Raw genomic sequence first — 24,231 nt, 5'->3', positions numbered from 1 at the left:
GGGTATATATGTGTATCCGTTTGTTACAGTAGATTAGAATTACTCCTTCTGTTTACTTTTTGAGATTTCACACATTGGTACATCAGGGACACCCTGGGGTCCCATGTCCTTCCTGTTGTGATGATGTATCTCGTGGAGGAGAGGTGGGATGCTGATTGATAGTGAGGAAGTGGAGAGGATGACCGGGCTAAAGAATTCCCACTCCAGTGGACACCCTGGCTTGTCCCTAAACCCTAGTGCTCTCTAGGGACCCTAGGGACCCACCCCTAGAGCCAAATCCAGGATCTCTCATTCTACATTCTACATTCCCAGGAGCCTCAGGAACACACTTTGCTCTGGGCTTGCCCCTGGGTTAAGTGCCCCACAATGCCCCCAACATCTAGGCTTCCTCCTGCCCTGCCAACCTCAAGCCCCGAGGCCCCTCAGGCACCAGGCCCCTCTCCAGGGCCCTCCTGCGATGCAGGCGCACTGGTGAAGCAGATGAGCCTTGGAGAGAACAAGTTAGAATCCCAGTTCAGCCACTTTTATGTGACCTTGAGCAAATCATTTAACCTCTCTAAGCCTTGATTTCCTTTATCCATCAAATAAGGACGATAAGGATAATAATATTAACCTAATATTGATTGCTTACAAAGCAAACACTCCCCTGTAACCAGAGCCCAAATCAAGACCTAGACCAGCCGGCTCCCAGCACTGCTGGCGGCCCCCTCCACCGGCCCCGCCCCCAGCTTCTACTCCAGAGATTTACTTTGTTTTTGAACTTTATATAAATGGTAACCTACAGCACTTTTATGTCTGGCTTTTTCCACTCAACCTTCTATTCCTGAGATTCACTCAAGTGGGCGCATGAGCAGTAATTCTTTCCTTCTCATTCTCCCGCCAATGGGCTGTCACCAAGAGAGCTGCAAGCAGCCTGCCAGAGGTCGCCTTACGCAGCAGAAAGTAAGAATGCTAAGCCTGTTCTGAACCAGGGTGGAACGAAGTTCTAGACTTAAATACCACACATGATACAGAGTTGTTACTGACAGGTAACATGGCAGAATGGAAAAGAATATAGGTTTTAGACAAGACGACTTGTGATTGAATTCTGGACTTTCTACTTACTAACTGTGTGACTTGGGCAGTTACTTGACCTCTTCGAGAATCAACTGCTTCATCTGCAAAACAGTAATAAAAATATCTCTGTCGTTTGGCAGTAGAGATGGTTACACAAGAAGGTGTCTGCAAAGGCCCTGGCATGGCGCCCAGCACGCAGAGGGTGACGTGGAGCTCACAGCAGGTCACTGGCCAGAGGCGAGAACAGGGCGGAAGGAGGAGCCTCTTCTCTCCTGGATGCATGCACTCGAGGTATTCATTCAAACAGATCTCCTGGAAATATTTTTATTATAAAATTAACAAAGGGGAGAGAAATTCTTAAAATATCAGAATGCTTGAGCAACTGAAATGAATCTAACTGCATATCAAGTTGGTGGCACATCCTCACAGAGAAAGACTAAAACAGTGTTGACTGCACACCTAGTGGAAAGAGACAGGAGTATAAAATCAAGAAAAGTTAAGTAAAAATCCTGTAACCCATTAATATGTACTATTATTTAGTAAACAGTGACAGTCTACTGAGAAGGCCAAGAAGCGATGACACCTGATAGCAACAAGCATCCCTAGTGCCCAGACTGTCAGTGTCCTAAATTGAATATCAATGTGAATTCATGATTTAACAAAATTTTTCTTTCCATCTCTGCCCACTGAAAAAGCCTAGAAGCAATGGTACCCCTTGAACAGTGAGGTCACCTAACGACCAGTTCTTGGTTTTAAAATACTATACTCACTGGAAAAAAACCCAACCAAACAAACAGGGCTCTTTGGAGAAATGGTTGAGTACAGGTCCCTGGCAGAAAATGTACAAGATGTTGTTCCAGGGACATCTTTTGTGTCAGAAGGTAAGGAAACCATCACAGACTTCTGAGATCTATCAATCAGAGGTCTCTCCACCCTCCTGAGAAAAGTCACTGCTTGTCTTTGTAGGTGACTACGGTACCAACATGTTTCTGAAAATTGGTAAATGAACGAAGAGTCAAACATTTATCCTGTCCTCCTATTCGGCCTGTATTTCAAAGTAATCAATAGTTGATAAAGGAAAGCTCTTCTTTAAAAAAGAAGTCCAGTTAATAAATACAGAAGGAATGAATAATATATGTAGGCCACAATTATCAACAGCTACTAAAATCATCAGCTGGAAGGTTGATGGGAAACTAAAACGGAGGATCAATCTGACACCACTTCAACCACGTGACCAGTCTTTGAAAGGGAAAGAGGAAGTACACGGCACCACTATGAAGTATTCTTGGCAGCAAACCTGAACCTAATCAAGCCTACAGCACTACCTACCTGTTGACAGGAAATAGGAGGGTACAGGAACAAGTTAAATGACACAACAGAAACCAATCAGCCAAACCCAACATAGGGGGAATTCTACAGGCAAATGACCTGTGTTCTTCAACAAATAAATATCATGGGAAAAAAAAAAGCAGGTAAGAGGGTGATTGAAATAGACTTAAAAGAGATGATAGCAACCAAACGCAGTCTGTGAACCTTATTTGGGTCCTGACTTGAACAAATCAACTGTAAAAAGACATTTTTGAGACACTCAGGGAAATGCGAATATGGACAGGGCTCTAGTTGATATTACTGGCAATTTTATGACATATAATAATACCACTGAAGTTATATATATATCTATTTAATGCCCTTATCTTTCAGAGACAGCCACTGAAGTATTCATGGTAAAAATAATACGTCTGTGATTTGCTTTAAAATATTCCAGCAAAAAAAAAAAGGGGGGGAGTGATATAAATGAAATAAGATGGGTCAAAGGTTGATTTTTTTATTGAGATATAATTGACATAACATTATATTAGTTTCAAGTTTACACCATAATGATTTGATATTTGTGTATTGCAAAATGATCACCACAGTAAATCTAGTTAACACATACTATCATACATAGTTACAAAATTTTGTTTTCTTGTGATGAGAAATTTTAAGATCTACTCTCTTTGCAATTTTTGAATATACAATACAGTATTATTAGCTATAGTCACAATGCTGTATTGAAATTAGATGAAGGATACTTGAGAGCTCATTATGTTATTCCATTTTGGGGTATATTTGAAATCTTCCAAAATAAAAAAAATTTTTTTTTCTTTGAGGAAGATTAGCTCTGAGCTAACATCTGCTGCCAATCCTCCTCTTTTTGCTGAGGAAGCCTGGCCCTGAGCTCACATCCGTGCCCATCTTCCTCTACTTTATATGTGGGACATCTACCACAGCATGGCTTGCCAAGCAGTGCCATGTCTGCAGCCGGGATCTGAACCGGCGAACACCGGGCTGCTGAAGCAGAATGTGTGCACTTAACTGCTGCGCCACCGGGCTGGCCCCCAAAATAAAAAAAATTTTAAATTTTATCTAGAATTTACATTTATGCCACTGGTGTAAATTACATTGAAATCAAGGCCAGACTAAATTTTTTTTTATTTCCAGTAAGTTTTGAATAATTATATTTCATTTTAGCAGACTATCTTTATTACTTATAAACTGATGCAGTAACTTGGACTGGAAAAGTTTCAAAGAATTTGTAAACAAAATATCAATTCTTGTATCCAGATGTTAAATGTAACCCTTTCTTTTGTCAAGAGTTTCAGCAAGGACCCCAAAGGCCAAATAGTGAACAGATACCAAGCTCCCCAATTTAACTGAGAACTATCTGGCGAGACAAGACTGCCCACACCAGACTTGTAAAGGGGTAAATCCAAGCCAGTTCCACCAGCATTAGATGAGCACCCTCTTCTAACCTTGTGAAAGATCAAGAGACCTTCTTTGGAGCTGTACTGTCCCCCCTCCCCATTCCACCAGAGGGGGCGGGGGGAGGGTCCTTCCTTCTCATTCAAGCCTGTGAGAGGGGCCCCAAAGGCCCCTGAGAGAACTTAGAGTTGGGGGGAGATGAACGTGGGCAATGGAAGGTGAGAGGCCGTGCAGAAGCGCCCTGCCCGTGGGCAGAGTGAGGAGGAGCAGCTGGGAAGGAGCGTTCTTCCCCTGATGGCAGGGCAATGGGAAATGTTTCCATGGACCATCTGTGAGCCCAGGATGCAGTGCTCCCTGGAGTCATCTGAGGACTCACCTAAGAGCACCACCTGGAGGTGAGACGGCCTAGAGGTGGGGTCAGAAGGCCCCCCCCGCCCGTGCCCAGCACCTCCACAGACATCTGTTGCCAGGTTATACCCTCCAGCCATGGAACACACTGCTCTTTCCCCCATTCCACTCTCCCCTTGACCCCACCCCAGAGGGGTCAGAAACTGCTACTGGTTTCCCAGCCTTAAGTAGGCCCAAGCTCGGGAAGGGAGAAAATTTAGAATTTAAGTAAGTTTGGAATTTCAATATAATTCTTAATGGGACTTTAAACATTTCTGAAATGTAGGGCCAGCCCTGTGGCCAAGTGGTTAAGTTCACGTGCTCCGCTACCGTGGCCCAGGGTTTCACTGGTTGGGATCCTGGGTACAGACATGGCACCGCTCGCTCGTCAGGCCATGCTGAGGCGGTGTCCCACATGCCTAAACCAGAAGGACCTGCAACTGGAATATACAACTATGTACTTGGGGGCTTTGAGGAGAAGAAGGAAAAAAAAATTTCTGAAATGAGCCTATTCATATGACAGATATAGAAACCAAAAATAATTATGGGACATATCCATAATTTTATCCAAGAGACAGACAAAATGAGTCCACAGAGTAAGTTTAACAATTAAAATTTCTCTTATGCTTACCTACTAAGTCCAGCTTTTTCAATAAACCAATGAAAATACTTCTAAAATCTTGGCAATAACAGAGCACGAGGAGGGAAGTGGTACTGGATGTGACTGGAGAAGCAAGGGTCAGGTGCTGAGGCACCCAGGGCCTTGTAAGGCTTTCAGTCTTTATCCTAAAAACAATGAAGAACCACTGAAAGGCTTTAGGTGGTTGGATTACAAGATATGATTTCTATGATTTTGGCTGCTTTGGGGGAAATGGTTTAGGGTGGGACAGATGGGAGGGGGCTGGAAGCAAGAAAACCAGTTAGGAACTATAGTAACTATGGAAACCATCTAAAGGAGGATGGTGACTCTGATGGATAGGGAAGATGGAAAGTGAGTAGACATTAGATTTATTTAGATGATCAAATCTATAGGGCTTGTGGATGGTTAGCTATAGGGTAGGGGTGGGGGAAATAGACGGGGAAAAGGGATGATGCCTGGTTTCTGGATGAGCACGCGGGTGGGGTGGTGCCTTTTAATAGGGAAGAACACAACAGCACGTTTCGTGGGAAAGATGATGAGCTCAGTTTTAAGTCTGTCAAATTGGCTACCTCTGCGAGACCCAGGGAGAGCTGTCAGGTAGGGAGCTGGTAGCACAGCCTGGAGTTCAGAAAAAAGGAGGGGCCCCAGGCCTACCCTGGAAGTCACTGGAAGTGGACGCTGAGTGCAGCCTTGGGAGGCTGGGCTTGTGGGACAGCGTGTGCAGTGGCATCAAGGCCACGGGAAAAGCCCTAAGGGAAGGCCAAGAGAGTGGGCGGGTGGGGCACCTGAGCAAGACTGGCCAGAACTATCAATCTGGAAGCCGGGTACTGAGCAGGCAGGCTCCCTGTGCCGTGCTTTCTACTTATGCACGTTTGAATTTCCCATAACAAAAAGTTTTTTATCATTTTCCCATAATAAAATGTAGCCTTTGGACTTATCATCAAGGAGATCATGAGTAACCTCTGCATAGAGTTTTCATGAAGGCAGAAGGCAGGCTGAATGGGAACAGCAGTAACTGAAGGCTCAGCCATAAAGAGAGTGCAGTGCAGAGGACAGCCAGCCTGACGAAGAAACTGAGCAGTGGACGGGAGAAGGAGAGGAGACAACGGTGTGGAGGAGGACTGTCTCTCTCTCACACTGGAGAGATGGGAGCCTACTTATATTCTGATAGGGCTGGGCCAGCAGACAAGGAGAAGCTGTTGAATAAGGAAGGAGCCTGAGAGAGTAGGAGGAGATGGAATTAAGGTTCCAGATGAAGAAATTGACCTTAGATTTAAGAGGGAATAGCTTTTCCTCTGGTAGAGAAGAAAAGGAGATGTGGGTGAAGGTGCAGGAGGCATCTGGCTTCTATTTTCCCTCTCAACTAGACGGCAAGGGTACCTACTGAGAGTGGGAGTGGAGGTGAATGGGTCTAAGGTTTAAAAACAGTGGAGAACGACTGAAAAGGAGAGAATTCAGTAGGAAAACACTGCAGGGCAGTGTTGAGGGTCCAAATGACATTGATGAGCATGAAAACTGTATGCCCTGTTTTGTGGGGTCTTTCAGTAACATTTAGCAGCCTGGTTCTGAGCTCACAAAAGAAGAATGTTCAGGTTCATCTAGTTGTTGGAGGTTGGCCAACGTTGCTAATAGAAAAACAACTGAACACGAGAGTTTAGGACTGTAGTAGTTATATATTGTTGCAGAACAAATTACCCTAAAACTTAGCAGCTTAAAACCACAAGCATTTATTATGTCACCGTTTGTGAGGGGAATCCAGGAGCAGCTAAGCCAGGCGGCTCTGGCCTCAAGTCTCATGACTGCGGTGGCCATCTTCAGGCCGACAGGCTGGAGAGCCTGCCTCCAAGCTCGCTCATGTGGTTGTTGACAGACTTCCATTTACTGAAGACTTGGTTACAATCTCTTACCACCTGAGCCTCTCCAAAGGGCTGCGTATAATGTGGCACCTTGCTTCCCCCAGAGCGAAAGCTTGGGGCACGCCACCTGGAGACAGCGGCTTTCCACAGCACTCACCACCATCTCAAATTATTTTACTTGCATTTGCTGTCTCCCCTCTTAATCTCAGGTTTGTGTGCCCATGTGCAGCAAGGCAATCACTGAGACATGGTGCTGGGAGGTAGAGAAAGGTTTAATTCAAATTGGCCAAAACAAGGTGGGAGGATAGGGTCTCTCAAATGCCCCTTCACAAAAGAAGAAAGCAGGGAGTTTTATAGAGCTAAGGGGCGTGGCAGGAAGAATTTCAGAGAAACAAAGGGGAAATCTATGTTTCTTTCATTCCAGGTAAGCCCTTGGGCAATCAGACATCTGGGCAATAGCGCAGCTGGGGGCTGGTTGTCTGGTGATTGTAACTTCCTTGAAGGCACTCTTTTTCTTCTGCAAAACAAGCTCATAAATCCTTGTGAACCTTGAACCACCCCTCAGGTTAAAGAAGAAAACAGCAAATTAACAAGATTAACTTCTTTTCATCTGTGTCTGTGTTATGAGCAAGGTCAAAGGGTAACCATGTTCTTATTGAATATTTACAGTAACCCTCAGGTACCTGGCTTCAAAAGTTAGCTTTCTGAGAGAGGAACCTGGTCCATCTTACTCATTGCTGTTATCTTCTGGGCCTAGAGGAGTGCCAGGCACATAGCAGATGATCAAAAAATAGCTGTAAGTCAATGAGTGAGAGAGTGAGTGAAACCAGAGAAATTTTCAGTTTCAATTTAGTGACAAACTTTTTTTTTCCTGAGGGAGGAATGGAGTTTCCAAGGGCTGGACTCACAGTTTGCACAGAGTTTAAGGGCTCCCTAAGAGCGTGCTGCTATGTTTTTACCCTCCTCCTTCTGTCTTCCTTTTTTCAAATGTAATTAGTTTATTCTGCTGCCAGTGAAACAGTTCTCAGAGTTATGACTTAACATCTTGTGCCTTTGAGAAATCACCCTCAAATCCAAACACAAACATCCCCTTCTAAACGCAAAAGGTAAGTTCCACAAAGGCCTGCTGTGAAGAAAGTGGCCACTTAACATCCTCCTTTCCATGCACTTTCAATTTAAAATCAGAAACGAGTCTTGACAAGAAAAAAAAAATTTTGGCCCCTGGATGAATAAAAGCATACTTAATGATTCCAACAAACTTTTTGAAAATCACAGATCTTAAGGGAAAACTCCTTTTTGAAATATTAACATTCAAAATGTTAACCCTAGTGAAAAAAAAGAAGTAACATCTTACATGTTATTAGCACTGGGGTTTATAAACTCCTGCCACCCCTCAGTGTTATTTAGGACTGCAGATAGTGAGGGCCGCCAAGTGGCTGGGGGCTGTGGTTAAGACTAGTATCTTGGGCTCACAGCCCCAGCTCTGCTTTCTCTAGCTGCGTGATCCTGAGCCAGTCACTTGACCTCTCTGGGCCTCGGTATCCTCCTTTGTAAAATGAGGTATTGATGTCTCTGTCACAGGGTTGTGAGGATTAACTGAAAAGCCCTTAGAACACCTGAGATGTGTGAGTTAGCTAATATTGGCTACTGTCTCTACTTTTACAGAGTAGAAAACTGAGAGCAGAAATGTTCAGAGATTTGCTTAAGGTTACACAACCAGTAGGCATCAGAGTTTTGACTCATCCCCAGAATTTGTGACTCCAAATTGAGTGCTCTTTCCACCTTTGCTACAATTATCTCCCACTTTAACAACGAGAGTGTACAGCTGTGCTTAGAAAAGGTCAAAAATAAGAATACTAAAATTATAGCATGCAATCAGAAACTGACAGTAAGAATAGCTGTTTTACATTTCCACAGTGTCCTCATTCCAAGAGAGCGAACACTAAAGCTTCAGAGATTCAACTAAGGTTTTCCCAGCAACAAAATACTGTAACACTTAAATTACAGCTAAGCAGCACTCTTGGGATTGCGCTGTGTTTCTTCCCTTTTTCTTTTTAACGTCCCTCCCTCCTACTGGCCTCTGACACCAGCTGCAACTCTACAGCGTGTTACAGAAACACAGTCAGTTCCCATTACTCACCATGGCTGAGTTCTATACAGTTGCTGCCAACACTGAGTTAGCCATTTCCCAGGGGAAACACAGGGCGATGTTCCTGTGAGCCTCTGGTGACATTTCTGTCAACCAAATAAGACATAACTTTATTTTATGCGTTCTGTTTAAAGTCCCCTTATTTAATATCTATTGTTGATACACTAACACTGAACTCACAGCCACAGTACTGTTAACTCGTGCCTGAATGAAGCTTATCTAACATCTATGTTCTCCACAAAGCACTGCATGCCCTTCCGTGCTCAGGGACAGTGGACAGCGCTTCAGCATCACGCTTGGGAGCCATTCTACACAGCGAAATCATCAATAACAAGCACAAAAATGCAAAAAAAAGGCATTAGACCACAAAAGGGATACTTATTTACAGTTTTAGAGCTGACACAGACGGCAGCACGCCTTCTTGATCAACCTGTTGGCAACATGTGCGCTGCACAACTCAAAATTTTTGCCAGTCTGCGTATAGCTGTAAATGATTATAAAAGTGCAGTGGTTATTGATTTGGGGGTTACAAATAAATTTTAGCAAGGAGGTGACTTGTCAAATATGGAATCTGCAAATAACTGCAGGAAAGACTAAATATACTTGGAACAGAAAGAGGCAGAGTGCCACGAGCTTTGGGACTGGCTCTCCTGTTAAGGAGCTGAGTGGACAAGTACCCTAGTCAACCCTAGTTCTCTTGCCTGTGAAGTGAGAAGCCTGGATTAAAAGAAGCCTAAATTTCCTCCCAGCACTAACATTCAATGATCCATTTAATGACCTCATATAAGCACAAACAGACAACTTTATGTAGATTATGGATTATAAGGACTATATAGATTATAAAACCAACTTTGTGACTCTAAGCAAATACTTAACCTCTCTGAATCTCAGATGTTTTTCTTTACAAAATGAAAACATCTATCTCATAGAGTTGCTGGGGAAAAAAATGAAATGGAATAATAAAAGAAATCAGGGGCCAGCCCGGTGGCCAAGTGGTTAAGTTCGTGTGCTCCACTTCAGTGGCCCAGAGTTTCGTTGGTTTGGATCCTGGGCGTGGACACGGAACCACTCATCAGGCCATGCTGAGGCAGCATCCCACATGGCACAACCAGAAGGACCTACAACTGGAATATACAGCTACATACTGTGGGGCTTTTGGCAGAAGAGGAAAAAAGAAAAGGTTGGCAACAGATGTTAGCTTAGGGGCAATCTTTCAATAAATAAAGAAAGAAAGGAAATCATAATATATGCAAAGTACCTAGAACACAGTGAGCATTAAAATTCTTCTTTCCTGGGGCTGGCCCCGTGGCCGAGTGGTTAAGTTCTCGGGCTCCGCTGCAGGCAGCCCAGTGTTTTTTGGTTCGAATCCTGGACGCGGACGTGGCACTGCTCATCAAACCACGCTGAAGCAGCGTCCCACATGCCACAACTAGAAGGACCCACAACAAAGAACATACAAGTATGTACCGGGGGGCTTGGGGGCTTTGGAGAGAAAAAAAAAAAAAAAGGAAAAAAAAATCTTTAAAAAAATAAATAAATAAAATAAAATTCTTCTTTCCTAAAAATGTATAAACTATGCTTATTAACACAAACTTGTTCAACTGTATGCTGGAAAAAAGGGATATTTAATAACTTAATGTCCAAGAATGATCAATGACCAACATGTTTTATCAAGTACTTTATAGGTTTCCAAACCGGTAATAAAATGTGTCAAGGTTATTTCCGAGTTACTGCCAATTAGTAGATTAAATGTGGTCAGCCCAGCCATAGCAGGCAGTCAAAGTTCCCTGGCTTGCTCATTCACTGATTCACTCATTCCACAAATAGTTATGGACGACCTACTATGTGCCAGGCACTGTTCTAGGCCCTGGAGATAAAGCAGAGAATAAAAGTTAAAATAGTTGAGTCCCTGCTCTCCAAGAGCTTATGGTCAAGCATATGTGGGGCAGAGAATAAACCAATATCTACTGCAATGTCCAGTGACAATCTGGGTTAAGAAGAAAAATAAAGTGGGCTAAAGGGATAGGGAGTAATGGAATGGGGAGTGCTTCCTTAGACAGGGTGGTCAGAGAAGGCCTCTTTAAGGAGGTACATTGGAGCAGGGATCTGAATGGTGGGAAGGAGAGAGCCATGAGAAGATCCAGGCAGGGGAAGGGCATTCCAGGGCTTGAACTAAGAATGAGCTTGTGTGTTGCATTACCAATATGGAGGTTGGTGGGGCCCGAGCGTAGGCCAGGAGAGGAGAGCAGCAGGTGGGATCTGAGCAGTGAGAGGCCAGCTCATGGAGGCCAAGCAGGCCGCACTAAGCACTGTGGACTTCACTCTAAATGCCGTAATGAGCCAGCCACTGGCGGTTGGGAGTAGGTGAATGACTTTTCTGATTTGTTTTGAAAGAATAACTCTGGTTGTTGCACAGGAAAAAGACCACATGAAGGTAAGAGTGGAAGCAGAAAAGAACCACCACGAGGCTGCCTAGCAATGTTGGCTGGAGACAGCGAGGCTGTACGAGGGCAGTGAGCTCACGTGCACAGAACTGGTGCTGGATCAACCATGCTCACTAAAGGCCCCGCACGTGAATTATTTCCTAACAGGTGGTTTGGTGATTGGGACCTCTGGACCTGAGTTTAACTGTAACTGGCCCTATCAAATTTGAGGGAGAAAAAAAGCAAAAGTTCTCAAAACCACCTTTTTTTCCTCTTGCAGATCTCTTTTCCCAATTTAAAGGAGCTCTTCTCCTTCTCCACTACGCCCTCACTCTGCAAGACCTTGAAAAAGTACAGAATATATGTGAGACTTACTTCATGAATTCTTTTTTTCTTTTGAGGAAGATTAGCCCTGAGCTAACATCTGCTGCCAATCCTCTTTTTCCTGAGGAAGACTGGCCCTGAGCTAACATCCGTGCCCATCTTCCTCTTCTTTATATGTGGGACGCCTACCACAGCATGGCTTGCCAAGTGGTGCCATGTCCACATCTGGGATCTGAACCAGCAAACCCTGGGCCACTGAAGTGGAATGTGCGAACTTAAGTGCTGTGCCACCGGGCCAGCCCAATGAATTCTTTTAAATTGGGTAAACTTTCGGCCAACCTGGTGGTATAGTTGTTAAGTTTGCATGCTCCATTTCAGCAGCCTAGGGTTCACAGGTTCAGATCCTGGGTGCAGACCTAGCACTGCTCATCAAGCCATGCTGTGGCGGCATTCCACATAAAATAGAGGAAGATTGCCACAGATGTTAGCTCAGGGCCAGTCTTTCTCACAAAAATAAATAAATAAATAAATTGGGTGAACTTATATTGGAGGACTTTAAATTGCTTTTTTCCTTCTTTTATTGAGGTAACAGTGGTTTATAATTATTTATAAACCATTATTTCAGGTGGACATCATATTTTGATTTCTGTGTTGACTACACCTGTTCATACCCAAAGTCTAATTACCATCCATCACCACACATATGTGCCTTCTACCCGTTTCACCATCCCTCATCCCCCTTCACCTCTGGTAACCAACAATCTATTCTTTATATCTGTGCTTGTTGATGTTTATTTATCTTCCACATGAGTGAAATCATACAGTAGGTATTTGTCTTTCTCCATCTGACTTATTTCGCTTACCATAATGCCCTCAAGGTCCATCTATGTTGTTACAAATGGCAAGATTTCATCTTTTTCATGGCTGAATAATATTCCATTGTGTATATATACCACATATTCTTTATCCATGCATCTACTGATGGGCAGTTAGGTTGTTTCCAAGTCTTGGTTATTTGTGAATAATGCTGCATAAATTGCTTTACTTTGTGACTGTGAAATACTTAAAACCTTTGAAAAACATAACCTATAATAATTGTCTGTTTATCACCTAGCTTAAGTAATAAACTATATTTGTATTTGTTTCGTTTGTTTATTGGTGAGGAAGGTTGGCCCTGAGCTAACATCTGTTGCCAAGCTAACATCTGTGCCAATCTTCCTCTATTTTATATGTGGGATGCTGCCACAGCATAGCCTGATGACCAGTGTGTAGGTCCTGCGCCCAAGATCCGAACCCGCAAACCCCGGGCCACCAAAGTGGAGTGTGTGAACTTAACTACTACACCACTGGCCTGGCCAGTAATAAAGTATAAAGTAGAACAGAATTCTCTTAGTTACCTCTCCCCAGTCACATACCCCTCCTTTGCCACGAGAGGAAATCCTTGCCTGAATTTGGTATGTATCATTTTGAGGTGTGTCTTTACGCAGTGTCAACATCGCCTGGGAGCTTGCTAGAAATGCAGGATCCTGGGCCCCACACCAGACTTACTGAATGAGAATCTGCATTTTAACAGGGCTCCCGGGAAATGTGTGTGCACAAAGCAAGTTCCAGAAGTATTGATCTAGAAGAAGCGGTACTTCTTAAACTATCTATGATGAATCAGTTCTGTTTTGGTTTTTAAATTTTCAACCTGTTACAGCCTGACATTTTGTAAAATAGAAAAATCATATGCTTGGATGTCTCAGCAAGGTTAAACTGCTACGAAGCCTTCCCAAAACTTGCTCTCCATTTTGTGCTCACCTCCACGTGGACAAGCCACAGCGATCTTGTGGACTGGAAGAGCCAGCACATAACACAGGGTGTGTGCTTAGGAGCGGACTCACTGAGCATCTGGACACTGCTCCTCTGTTGGGTCATGCCAAATTGTTTTCCAAAGTGATTGGATCGATGTATGTTCCCCCCAACAGCACATAAGAATGAGGGGTGTGAAACAGTATCCCACTGATCTTTTAATTTACATTTCCCTGTTACTCTGATTTTAGAAGACTATACTGGCAGTTTCCAATAATATGTTTTTCCAATGCATAATCTTCCCAAAGGTTTATCTTCATTATTCCAATTTATAATTATTTCCAATTTATAATTATATTATTGTTAGGACTATCCTCAACAATAAGGTTCAACCACTGGAATATGAATATTTGCTAAAATATGTCCCTTCTGTTGCTTATAACAACTATCCCATTCTGTTTTATTGGTTTTTCAAATATGCTTAACTCACCTACATTTTCAAATATGCATAATGTTCAGTCTTTAAGGTTGGGAAGGAGTGGATAAGAGTTATGCTCTAAATAAAGTGTAAGCTTCTTTTTAAAAAATGATATTTTAGTGTTATTTTACAATATGATTGAAAAATAATAATACAGAGCACTAAGCAAATACATTATTAAAGTAATGAGCTGGACTCTCCTTATATTACTTACTATAGAAGAGACTATGGTATAAGGTGAATTGAACAGTTAAAAAGGGGTTGTGCTTTAATTTTTTGATAAGGGAGTGAGAAAGGGCTCCCAAACTAGGAAACTCCTGCCACATCCTAGAACTCACCCATGCGGTATTTTAGGAAGACCCGCTTGAAAGCGGGTAGGTCCACGGCATCCTCTCCCAGAAAGCCATTCCAGTGAGGTTCTGTCAGAGGAGGCACTTCTTAAGAAGCTCGACTGCTTTCCTTGCTGAAATCTAGACAGCTGGAAAACCTCCACTCTGCTCCGCGGCACCCCCTTATTCCCTGGTCCCCACCCGTAATCCACTCTCCACAAAGCAGCCAGAACAGTCGTTTCAAGATATAAATCTCACCACGTCTCTTAGCTCCTAATGCCTTTCCATGGCTTTCATCACACTTAGAACAGCACCCAGACTCCCTGCCTGCAGTCCAGCCCTGAGGTCCTGGCCTTCCCACCTCTCCACCTACATTTTCCACACTCCCCTTATCCACTTCGCTCTCACGACGCTGGCCCCCCTCTATTCTTCCACACAGCCAGTTTACTTCCACACGGGGCGTCCGCACCAGCTTTTCCTCTCTCTGCCTTTTTTTTTCCTTCAACCAATTTTCCAAGGCTGGCTCCTTCTTGTTATCTGTCCCTTCAAAGCCACCTCCTCAGAGTGGCCTTCTCCTACCACACAATCAGAAGTTGCCATGAGGCACTGTAATTTACCACCACATTTTAATTCTATGCAAAGCCCTCATATCTTAGTTAGAGTAATTTGCTGGGGCCGCCCCGTGGCCGAGTGGTTAAGTTTGCACGCTCCGATTCGCTGGGGTTTTGCTGGTTTGGATCCTCTGCCGGGACATGGCACCACTCATCAGGCCATGCTGAGGTGGTGTCCCACATGCCACAACCAGTAGGATCCACAGCAAAAATGTACAACTACGTACTGGGGGGATTTGGGGAGAAAAAGCAGGAAAAAAAAAAAAGATTGGCAACAGTTGTTAGCTCAGGTGTCAGTCTTTAAAAAAAAACAAACAGTAATTTGCTTATTGTCCATCAACCCAAATCAGCAGATAAGCCCCATGAAAGTGAGGACCTTGTTTGTATTGCTCAGTGCTGCATCCTCATGCCTAAGACACTGCCAGGCTCAAAGCTGGCACTCAATACATGTTGTACTGATAGTGTACCACTGTTTGAATTTCTAGATGTACTCAATCACCTAAACAGAACAGCACTGTATTAGATGTATGTTGAAGAAAAAAGGCAAAGATATGGGGCCAGCCTTGTGGCCAAGCAGTTAAGTTTGTGCACTTCCCTTTGGCGGTCCAGGGTTTTGACAGTTTGGATCCTGAGCGCAGATGTGGCCCTGCTCATCGGGCCATGCTGAGGCAGTGTCCCACATGCCACAACCAGAGGCACTCACAACTGGAATATACAACTATGTACTGGGGGGATTTGGGGAGAAGAAAAAAAAAAGATTAGCAACAGATGTTAGCTCAGGTGCCAATCTTTAAAAAAAAAATAATAATTATATATGGAAATCAGTTGTCATGTCTGGCAGAAGAATAAATGAAAATCTTTGATTCAGACAGTTTACGGAGTACATTAAGTGTTCTGAGACCAGCTGAACCTCCTACGTTGCCTCAATTACAAAAACAGTGGGACAGATTGTAGGGGAGGAAGGACTATTCTTCTGCCCTCTAGGTCCTTCTGGCTGGTCTAAGGATTAAATTGACATGAAAGAGATTAACAAGAGAAAATCAAAGTTTAATAACATTTAAACATGGGAGAAACCCAGGAAAACTGAGTAACTGGCCAAAATGGCCAAAGCCACCACCTTGAATACCATCTTCAGCTACAGACAGAGGAGGATGTTGGGGGAGTGGTTTGGGACATGAAAGGGGAGGAAGGCAATTCACATGGAGAGAGAAAAGCAAATGTTTGGCAAACAAATGTTTGCTGGGCCATCTGCAGACAATAAGAGAACTTCGATAAAAAATGGGGCTAGCAAAGTTCCTCCCAGTCTATCACACCTAGAGTTATCTATGGTGATGGCCCGTCCTGGGACAGACCTATCTGAAATTCTTTTAGGCAGTTAGGGGTAAAGTCAAAGTTTCTTTCTGAGTCTTTTATTCATAATAATCATGCCAGAGAGACACATTTTCGGAGTGGCAAATTCTGATCCTCCACAAAACAAAACAGACAACAAAATAGAACACGATGAAGTAAAACAGATGCCAAGGCCCAGGCAACATCTGAGCCCACTGAGACAAATAATCTCCTCCAGCTCTTCAGTAATTTACTTAGATAACCTGATGAAGAACAAAGGCCTTCTATACACCTTGACCACTTCTCACCACCTCACCTCAAGGCCTTTTATCGAAGAAGGACAGCCCCATCCACAGGGGCTCACATTCGAGACTAGAAGTGTATTAACTCACACACCCGCAGTGCACCCTGTCTGTCACAATGATACGAGAGAAAGGTTTATGGGATTAATCCTTAGTACCTTTAATACTTATTAAATTTCATTTGTCTAGTTTATTTCCTAAGGAAATCACCTTATTTGCTCCCATTTGAACCACTTTACCTCTGAAAATTTAATATATCCAGAAAGCAGGACATTGTATGCTGGCTTATCTTGTGACCATATGCGCACAAAAACCACATGTAAATGTATACTGGCTTAGGTAGGAAAAAATAATTTAAAAAGTTGAAAAAGGAATTATATCAAAGCAGTTAAATATTGATACCATAAGAAGTTAATAACTATTCTTTCATCAGTGTTTAATAAACTTACAAGAGAACATGGGTAATTTCTGTGCACTCTGACATAATTGATCTCAAACTCATAAGGATATATATCAGGAAAGATTATTTCCAAAATAAGCCAAGGAGTTATAAAAATATCACTGAGATTTTTTTTAAAAAAAGAGATGGGAACCAGGGGAGACGATGATGATGGAGGGGGAGCAGAAGGCCCCAGGGACAGGTAGAGCTCCTAGCACACAGTAACAAGAATGAACCCAGAACTCTGCACCTTCCATTTCTTGTCCTCATTTTCAGAGAGGTATTTTAACCTCAATTTTGCAAATGTGAAACCTAAGGCTATCCAAGGCTTTTAACATGCATTGAAGAAGATAACAGTTTGAGGTGTAATGCTTTAATTCTATGATCAGCAATATAGAGGCAATTAACATGTGCATAGAAAGCGTTAGCAACTATCTTGAAAAAAACTGTGTCAATGTTTTTCTTGTATTTAAAAAAAAGATTCATCTCGGGGCTGGCCCCATGGCTGAGTGGTTAAGTTCGCAGGCTCCGCGGCAGGGGGCCCAGTGTTTTGTTGGTTCGAATTCAGGGCGCTGACATGGCACTGCTCATCAAACCACGCTGAGGCAGCGTCCCACATGCCACAACTAGAAGGACCCACAACGAAGAACATACAACTATGTACGGGGGGACTTTGGGGAGAAAAAGGAAAAAAATAAAATCTTTAAAAAAATAAAATAAAATAAAATAAAAATAAAAAAAGATTCATCTCAAATGGCTTTAAGAATCAAATTTAATCCCCAGTAAAAGGAACAAGAGGTCTTTGAAGAAACGGTTGATTACAGGTCTGGGACAGGGAATATACAAAGGAAGTGCTCTGAGCATCAAAAAGAATGACTGTAATTGTAACACATAATCAATCAATAATATTATATTGATATATAGACACAGGCATAGATGTATGAAAAGGGGAGGAGTGAGGAGCTCTTCTTTACAGAACAATGCCAGCTAATAAACATAGATAGACTGACAAAATAACAAATTCACCATTTGGCAACCTCCAATGTAATCATTGATTCAAGGCAAAGATCATCAAAAAATATTAGGTGAATATTCTTCAGTAAACAGATATCTGCATGGATTTTTAATTGCAAAGAGGGAAGTGTATTTTTACAACGGGGAATTCTGGCAGTCTCCATCTTAACCGAGGGACAAAAGTTAGCCTCACTAATAGTGGGACAGTCTGACATACGTGCCTTCTGATGTAATGCAATTTCAAATACACAGCATCATCGAGAAGTATTCTCGCCAAAAATGCTTAACTTGAATTTAATCAGGCTGCTAGACCAGTACATATCAATAGAAATATAATGTGAGCCATATATGTAATATTAAATTTTCTTGTAGGCACATAAAAAAAAGTAAAAACGAAACCAAAAAACCCACAGGTGATATTAATTTAATAATACTTTAAACCACTATATCCAAAATATTAGTATTTCAACATGTAATCAATATAAAAAAATTAATTTTACTTTTTTTATACTGAGTCTTCAAAATTCAGTTTGTGTTTTTACACTTAAAGCACATTTTTTTAAAGCACATTTCAATTAGGATGCTAAATTTTCCTTGAAAATACTTGATCTGTGTTGAGATTTCATAAAATTTACAGGTGAAAAAGTATATTTGCATACCCAAGTTGTTCCAAATATACTTATAATTTTTCCAATGACAGAACTGAGTATGAACTTTTAAATCTAAACTCAAATTAAATTAAATTAAAAATTCAGTCCCTCATTTGCATTAGCCACATTTCAAGTGCTCAACAGCCACATGAAGCTAGTGGCTACCATATCAGACAGTCCAACCTTAGACTTACCTAACTTCCAGCTTATAGGAAATAAAGGGGATGGTAGATAGATAAGGTAAATGACGCCAAGAGACAATCCAGAATGTGGGACATTCTACAAAACAACTGTCTTAGAGTTCCCAAGAAGTCAATGTCATAAGAAAAGATAACGTGAGGAGATTGTCCTAGACTGAGAGACTAAAGAGACTAACAACCAAAGGCAGTGTTGGATCCTTGTTTGAAAGCAAAAACAAAAGCAAGGAAACTGGGAAAACTTCTTTGAGCTGGGGAAATTTGAATATACACTACATTCTAGATGAATTATAGAATTATTGCTTATTTTCTTAGGTGTGATAATAGTATTATGAGTATGTAGGAGATTGCTATTTCCAGGAGGGATAATAATTCTGGTCGGAGAATAATTCTAGAAATGCAATTTTAACCAAATATCAATAAAAGTTAACAGGAGAGAAAATATTTTGGAGCATTATGATCTCAAAATATTTACCTTCTATGCAACTTTTTTCCAGGAAGTCACTGGAAGATACACTCCTCCAAGATGAGGGAATAAACCAAGAAAGAGGAGGACAAGAAACTGAGGAAGCAGGTGATCCAGCACAGGCATGAGGCGATGAGACGCCCAGGCTGATGGTTGGGAATCAGTCTTGGAAAGCAACCATTACAGACTGGACAAGAAGAGAAAAGCTCCAGGGCAGACATCCTCAAAGAAGCAACAGCCAGGTGGATGGTAGTGTCTGACCACACTCCAGAGAGTTTCAGAGCTTGCTGGGAGAATTTTGAGAGAAAAATTAATGATTCAGTGGTATACTGGTGAACCACATCTCTGAAGAGAAGAAAAAAAAGAAAGAAGCCCTGATTTGTATGTAGCCTTTGCTGATTTCCATGGCATAAATGCTTCCACTATAGCCGATTTCAAGCTACCAGGGTGAAGTCACTGAACACAGGGCGGACAAGAGATACCCACAATTGGCTCTCAAGAGCCAGTAAGGAAAAGAAAAGAGCATATAATACTCGTTTGTCCTATGAGGCACATGAGTATGATATGCTAAAATTCAGATAATCTCTCATGCTAAAGAAAAAAAACACCAATAAGAGCTAGCTCCAACAAAACCAAGCAAATAAACAAATAAAGCAATTATTAACTCCAGGAAAAATAAAAAGTTTTACAAGAAATGGCTCATAGTACTCTGCATGGCTCAGCTATGAACATTTACACTGTCATAACAAAGCATACACTGAATGCTGGTTTAACTTCTTAAAATGTGATACAACCATATTGAGAGGATGAGGGGAGGGGAAGGGATGGAAAATACAGTTAAATTTTCATTATCAATAAATAATGCCTAAAACTGAAAAATCAAGAAATAGAAAAATGAGCATTTTAGGCCTGGGCCCATGGCCTAGTGGTTAAGTTCGGTGCACTCTGCTTTGGCAGCCTGGGTTCGGTTCCTGGGCATGAACCTACACCACTCATCAGCGGCCATGCTGTGGCAGTGACCCACATACAAAATAGGGGAAGACTGGCACAGACGTTAGCTCAATCTTCCTCAGCACAAAAAAAAAAAGAAAGAAGGAAAGAAAGAAAAAAAATGAGCATTTTAGAAATATGAAGATAAACTACCAGAAGAAAGGGCCAAAAGAGATAAAAGTCATTGCCTGTGGAGTGTGGAACTCCAGAGTGGAGAGAAGTGTGTCAGGAAACAGCTGGGCTTCTTCATAAGCTCTGTAGTACCCTTAGGCGTAGACACCTGCACATGCGTGGATGTGCAGACACAAACAGGAAAGAGGAGGAAAATTCAGGCTCCGGTTATAGAGGGCTGACAACACAACTTTTTATCACTTCTTCCTCCAAAACCTATTGAAATGACAGAAGGAATATAAAAATAAAAATAAAAATAAATCCATACCTCTGCTAGGAAGACAGGAGAATGCACCACAGCAGACGAGGACAGTCAGGAATGTCTGGATGATACACAGGAGTTGGGATCAGACTGATTATTAAACCCATACAATATACCCAATTAAAAAACACCCCACACAAGCCTAAGAGAGAACCTCAAAAAATGAGTTTTGCCAGCACAGCCCCACCAAACCCCTAAAATGGTATCTCCAGTTCCCTCCCCCGAAGTTGCCACCAGCAGATAATGACAGCTCTCTAGGAGGGGACTGCTGAGACTGGGCGCCCCTCCCACAGGGGAGAGTGAGGGCAGACGCTCCAGGCAGCGTGCCAGGATGTCTACAGCCACCAAGAGGGAAGGAAGCCCTGGAGAAAAGTTTTCCTGGCCCCACACCACCCACTATGCTAAACCACCACCTCACTCAGGGCACCTGCATCAACCGTGAGACAAACAGGGAGTCTTAGAACAGACAGCATGGTTGAAAAGCAAAGCACCATAGCAGGAATAAGACTGAATAGGTCCCTAATCGTGATTCCTTGCTTTCACTGTCATCCTGAAAAGCCACTCCTTTATGGAGACCACGGAACTGTCCTTGATGCTGTCCTTTTCAAGACCTGGCTCTTCAACTTTCTATCAATTCGAGGAGTTTCTCCACATGTTCCCAATAAATTTCTTTCTGGTTTAAGCTAATCAGACTCCGAGTCTGTTGCTTGCAATGAAAAAAACCCTTACTATACAAAACGATGGATGAATAACAATCAACAAGCTTAATTTAATGCTATTATGTCGTTTATATACTTATAATATACACAATATACTACTATAATTAATAAGCTTAACTTTATGCTAATATAGAGAATGCTCGAATGCCTATGGAACATGTACAAAATTTCAGGTACCACACACGCACAAAAATCAATAATTCCAAAAAGTAGAAATATATAGCCACAGTGCAAAATAAAAACAAAAAAACTAAAAATTAATACCAAAAGCATATCCAGACTTATTTACTTGTAAATAAAGGCTGAAATTATAGAAAATTTAGAAAAGAATGGTAAGAATCTGTCAAAATCTGTAACATACCATAAAATGATTCCCAGAGGAAATTTCATAGCCTTCAATATACTCATTAGAAACCAAGAAAGATGGAGGATAAGCGAACTAAGTAGTCAATTCAAAACGCTAGAAAAAAGACAACAAAATAGAAACCAGGTAAACAGAAAAAATGTAAAATATAAAATGAAATAGAAAAAATAGACTTGGTCAATAAGATCAAAAGTTGGTTTTTTAAGAAATAGGAAAAGAGATAAATAATCAAAATTATTGAGAAAGGGAGCATATGAAGATTATTTTCAAAATTATGAGAATACTTTTTATTATGGGAGTCAAGAAGGCCTACTTAACGCAAGACACAAGAACAAAAGCCACGAAAGAAAACACTGACAGATTGGGTTCCATGAAAAAAACAGTTAAGTCTGAGAAATGAAAGATTCCATAAACAAAATAAATAAGGGAACTACAAGAAAATGTTACAAATATAAGAATTAAAAGCCACAATTGTAAAGAGCTGCTGTAAACTGATCAGAAAATCACATACCCAACCACCTTTTTTAATGCACGAAAGTTAGACAAAGTGAATTCGTAGAAAATGACCAGTAAACATTTGAAAGAATGCTCAACCATACTAATAATCAGGAAAGTGCAAAGCAGTAACACACGATTTTTCACCTATCAGATAAGCAAAAATTTTAAAACGTGCCACCAGGCAGCGTTAAAAGGTTGTGAGGAAACAGACACTCTAACGCTGTTAACGGGGAACGCAAACTGGCAGTATTTGAGGAGGACAATTTAGCAGGGTATTAAATGTTTCAAAGTGCACACCCCTTTGAATCGGGCCACTTCCAGAAATCTACACCACGGAAATCCTCGCACATGTGCACAAGGATATATGCAGAAAGATGCTCACTCAAGCATTTTTTTGGATTAGTGAAAAAATTGAAACCTTCTATATTATCAATCAGAAGGAAAACGATTAAAGGATTGCTGAGCAGTCTTTAAAATGAATGAGTAAAACTACAGGGACTTACATGAAAAGATTTCTAAGACATAGTGTTAAACGGCAAAAAGTAAATTAGCGAATGCAAATTACATAGCGCAGCCGTGTAGACGCGCGCGGCCACCCCCACGCGCCCCACGTGTGGACGGGCAGGGGCCCCCGGGCGCTCGCAGCGTTCACCCCACGGTCCCCCGCTGTTTTCCTGAGGAAAAAGAGCCCAGTTTGGAACGAGACACATCACCTGTTGGCTGCGTTTACCTCAGACAGGGAGAAACAAGGAGTGAAAGTGAGAGAATTCTACTTTCCACTTTATAATAAACTATGAAACTCAAAAACAAAAAATCAAACGTAAATATTATGCAACTTTTGTGAAATTTCCAATTTTTTAACATCAAGAAATAACACACATGTAAATACTTTGCAAAGACAAATGAAAGGACCCCACTAAGCTTACCCTAGCAATTTTTCAGTCACAATAAAAACAAACTAGGACGGCACATGGCGTTTTACCTGCTACTCCTCCAGTTCACCTCCTTCACAACGTAACTAGGAGCTACTTCAAGGGCCGCCCGCGCTCCGCGGGGACCGCCGCCCCAACACGACGGTCCGGGGCAGGAGCTCCGCGGCCAGCGCCAGGGCGTCAGAGCATCCCAAACTGGCGACACATCGCTGGGAAGGTGACTTGTTTTCTATTCCTAATATATATTAGCGCAGTGTGTGTTTTTTCTGTAACCGTCCAACGTCTCCAAGAGTTATGCATTTAAGAATACAATAACTGTCACACATAAATGGGTGATTAGCGCCGTCTCTTCCCGGCACCGCAGAAGAACAGCGGCGACCCAGAGGCCGCGGACGCGGAGACGCTCAGGGACCCGGCGCTCCGGCCGGCGCCCGCCCCTGGCACGCACGGCGCCCCCGCACGCACGCACAACGCCGGCGGCCGCGGGGGCGGGGAGGCCGCGGGGCCTGCGCGACGGTCCCCTCCGAGGCGTCCGCGTGTGCTTAGACTGAACTTGAGCCCTACGCGTACACGAATGAAGGCGGCCTGAGGTGGCGACGGGCACGTTTCCCTTAGGGTGGACAAAAGGCAGGAGGGCTCGCAGCCGGGGGAGTCGGACGGGGAAGGCCGCACGTCGCCGACCTTCCCTTCCCGACCCGCGGGCACCGCCCGCCCTCCAGCCGCGGAGGCGCGCGCGGCTGGCGCATGTTCCTGGCGAGCCGCCTCCATTTTGTCCCCCGTCTCCCCTAGGCCAGCCGAGCGGCGCCGTTTAACGAAGGGAGGCGGCGCGGGGAGCGTGGGGCCGCCATGTGGTGGAGGCTGGCGCTCGGGGCCAAACGGCAGCTAAAGCGAGGTGGCGCCCGGGGCCCGTTCCGAGGCCGGAAGGACAAAGGACACGGAGGCGCCCCAGGCTCGCTCGCGGGACAAAGCAGCGCGGCGCGCGCCCTCCGCCCCGCCCGCGGCCGTGCACGCGAGCGCGAGCGCGGGCGACGGTTGAAAATGGCGGTTGGGGCGGAAAGCGGGGGCGGGGCGCAGTACGGAGGAGCCCGCGCGAGGTCACGAGTCCTCCTCCT

The 24,231-nt window shown here is 43.0% G+C and overlaps 1 long non-coding RNA gene across 2 annotated transcripts; it reads right to left on the bottom strand.

Moving 5' to 3' along the window:
* Positions 1-1,268: 1,268 nt before the first annotated feature.
* LOC138921504 (uncharacterized) lies at positions 1,269-23,588 on the bottom strand. 2 transcript variants are annotated; one of them, XR_011434138.1, is made up of 5 exons: positions 23,170-23,588; positions 20,613-20,667; positions 19,193-19,470; positions 8,822-8,916; positions 1,269-1,368 (listed from the first exon to the last, which is right to left on the bottom strand). It is a non-coding gene; the product is annotated as an uncharacterized lncRNA (long non-coding RNA). The 2 variants fall into 2 exon arrangements; XR_011434139.1 differs by lacking the exon at positions 1,269-1,368 and adding an exon at positions 6,532-7,475.
* Positions 23,589-24,231: the final 643 nt, after the last annotated feature.

This window comes from Equus caballus, chromosome 30 (genome assembly GCF_041296265.1).
Source record: "Equus caballus isolate H_3958 breed thoroughbred chromosome 30, TB-T2T, whole genome shotgun sequence".
NCBI classification, from domain to species: domain Eukaryota; kingdom Metazoa; phylum Chordata; class Mammalia; order Perissodactyla; family Equidae; genus Equus; species Equus caballus.
The sequence above is the reverse complement of the archived record's forward strand: the minus strand, read 5'-3'. Positions and strand labels throughout refer to the sequence as shown.